Here is a 3,184-nt window from a genome sequence, read left to right as displayed (position 1 = left end):
GTTTACCATAAATTTACAATTCTATAATAAATGTATTTATGAAATCATCAAGCCAAACAATTAGATGAAAACTTGTATAATTTTCTCTACTTGTTAAGAAATAAAATACGCAAAGCACAAATTGGACTTCATGTGTATAAAAAAAATAAGGACAATTGAATGCCCTAGAGCTGGAGTTTCCATTGACCGGCCTACGTGACTGGTTGAAAGAAAACTTCGATCATCAGTAGAGAAATACACAATTGTAGCCACATAGTCATCTTCCACTGGCCTAATATTCATTTTATTTACCTTAAATTACTAGTTTTGAAGGCTAAAATGTTATTTCCGCTATTTTATGTGGTTCCATTTACTACTGTATCTTATTCTTTAACACTATAGTTAAAATATGGCTCTGTATATGACATATCTTTCTGGGGAAAAAAGCCTCTTATATTAGTAGTAGAAATATAAATTTAGGAGTGTCATGAGCAGGGAATTTTCAAAGGTAATAAAAATTTGTAGTAGCTCTCTATCTCCAGCATGTAATTGTGGGTTGCCTAGTATATCTTTGTCAATTTTCCTTGTGTTTGCATATTATATATCCATGCATTTAAAAAGACAAATGGTTGCGACGCGCGTCCTGACCAGCAGGAATGAACGCCACTAAAAACGAGAATTCCTTCCCTGGTCACGTCTTTATTCGGAGCATTTGATTGAGGAAAATTGGGGGAAGGGAAGAGAGAGTGCAGGGACAAGAGAAAGCTTAGAGAGAGGAAGTAGAGCCCAGAGGCAGCTGCTTTTAAACGGTGGAGAGGCTTGAACGCTGTCCTGATTGGTTAATGCCATTCTGCTGGTCTGAGCATGTGCAAGCAAGGGTGCAGGCCTCACGTGGCTAAGCCAGGTATGGACTTGTATACCTCCAACCTGCAGGACCACCTGTGCCTCCAGGTGGCTTCCTACATCTCCCCCTTCTGTTGTAAATAAAAGCAATAAGGCAAAACTATTTTCCAATCTGGTCCCCACCTCATGATGTGTGGACCGATTGAAGAAAAGAAAAACAAGACACACCCTTCCCATGCAATGGGACAACTACCCTGGGAGTGCTAGGGCTGTGTCTGCACACCCTCCGCCTATGCATACCTTCCTCTATGCCGTGGGACTATCTGGTCCCTAGAGGGTGCTAAGGCTATGCATGGCTAATTGCCTATGAGCTCTTTTGAGGCTGAGAGCCAAACCTGGGGTGAGGATACACATTCCAAGGCTGCCAAGGCCTGTGCCACAAAGACCTTGTCCCTCCTCACTTGGGCTAGCAGGTAGCACACCAATCAAAGACATACAGCACTTCTACCTAGACACAGCATGCCAAGAATATCTCTGCTCCCACCCATTCCTAAGGAAGGAAAAGGCAAAATAGAGTCAGTCAGAAAATTGTTAAGAGATAAGAGGTTGCACAGGGTGCTGCTCAAGGTGATAACGTGAAACAGCTGCTCTTGACACCGCCCAGAAGGTCATCTCTGCTGCCTCCGCACGAATCTTCCACAGCAGGACACTCAGCATCCACTGGGTCATCTTTCTTCTTTATTTCTCTTGTCAGTCTTGCTGGCATCCAGATGTATGTCAGCATTCCTAGAAAAACATAAACAAAACTCTCCTCCCAAATTAACATTTAAGAGTATTAAAAACTCTCAGTGTAAAAATTCAGCACAATCAGTACTGGAAGTAGGCTGGTTTTGAACTTAGAGACTTGCAGGTCTCTGCTCCAAAGAGCAAATCTTGTTTGCCTGTGCCATAAAAGCAGGCCTTAGAATTAGACGGAATTGATTTCAAACAGAGCATCTCTGTCTGCTGTTGTTTTTACAGCAAAATTTTTAATTAAAAATTAAGTGTAAAGAATGCAAGAGAAATCCTTTCTCTGGGGGAAGCTGTCACTGGTAGTCCCCCTCTATTGTCTAAAACCAAAACAGTTGTCACTGGGAATTGAACTCAGGGCCTTTGGAAGAGCAGGCAGTGCTCTTAACCTCTGAGCCATCTCTCCAGGCCCTTTTCAAATGAAAAAACCTCTAGGTAGCATTGTTTATTCCACCCGTTGCTTGAGGCAATAGGTCCGCCTTTGTTACCTAGGATACGGTAACCAGGTTGACGCGCCTTTATTATGATAATTACGACCAGTTCTGCCTGAAGTCAGCAAACTTTAGCATAGCCAAATGGAACCAGAGCCATTTTTAGCCTCAGAGACCCTCACAGTCCCAGGTACACTGTAAGCCCTCTGGCCCGGCTGCCTGTGGCACCGTTCTCATTTCTGGCACTGCTGTGACATCCTCCAGGCCAGGCACCAACCGAGCCGGCGCAACGTGCCCCCCACCACAGCCACAGAGCAAAGCTCCGCTCCAGCTGCCCTCCAGCCCCAGCTGCACCCACTCCGAGCCCAAACCGGTGTATGGAGCAAAGCAGAACTCAGAGAAGCAGGCTTGCTGCTCTGCAATCACTGAAAGGACCTCATTTAATCTTTTAGGGAATTTGGGCGTCATTAATCTCTCTGGCTGCTTCCTGCTGAATTGGGGACGATGTGAATTTTGGGGGATAAATGTTTTTATCTAACTGAATTTTTGGCGGCCGCAGCTGAGGCACGGCCCATTGTGGCCCATTGTGGCCCAAACAAAGGCATGGCCCCGCCCCGGGCGGTGCGCGGGCTCGCCGTTTATCCTGTACCTGCGAACTGTGCACCCTGCCTCACCTCAGGCATTGAACTCGCACCACCGGCTGTGAGTCTTTTCCAAGCTCCGGCGAGGGAGGGCATCCGCCCACCCGTGGGGGGGCCTCTCCTGCCCGGTCTGCCTGCGCGCGGAGGGCCCGGTTAGGGCCGTGGGGGGCCCCAGTCTCAGACCTTCCCAGGGGCCGGGGAGTGACGAGCACTCAGCACGTGGCCCCACCGATGAGCTTCCTCCGCCCGCCCATGTTGCTATGGAAACGCGGTTTTTCGCAGAGCCTGTGATCAGAGCTCAAGTGCTGGGATTAAAGGCGTGCGCCACCACGCCGGCTACTTCCTCAATCAAAATTAAAGTTTTCTGTACATGAGAGCCAGAGACTGAGCTCTCTTAACAAAATCAGGCGAAAATCACCTCAAAAGCTCTGTGGCTCTTTAAGAACAGGAAAGGCAGTCGTCAAACACGATCAAACCCGCCTCCCTATGAGACTGTTGCCT

At 47.3% G+C, this 3,184-nt stretch overlaps 1 pseudogene; it reads right to left on the bottom strand.

The window, feature by feature from the left end:
* Nucleotides 1–2,688: 2,688 nt before the first annotated feature.
* Nucleotides 2,689–2,930, bottom strand: LOC148117360 (Nuclear RNase P; annotated as a pseudogene).
* Between the last annotated feature and the right edge of the window lie 254 nt (nt 2,931–3,184).

Source organism: Myodes glareolus, chromosome X (assembly GCF_982192425.1).
Source record: "Myodes glareolus chromosome X, mMyoGla1.1, whole genome shotgun sequence".
NCBI lineage: Eukaryota > Metazoa > Chordata > Mammalia > Rodentia > Cricetidae > Myodes > Myodes glareolus.
This window is presented reverse-complemented; position numbering and strand designations above follow the sequence as displayed.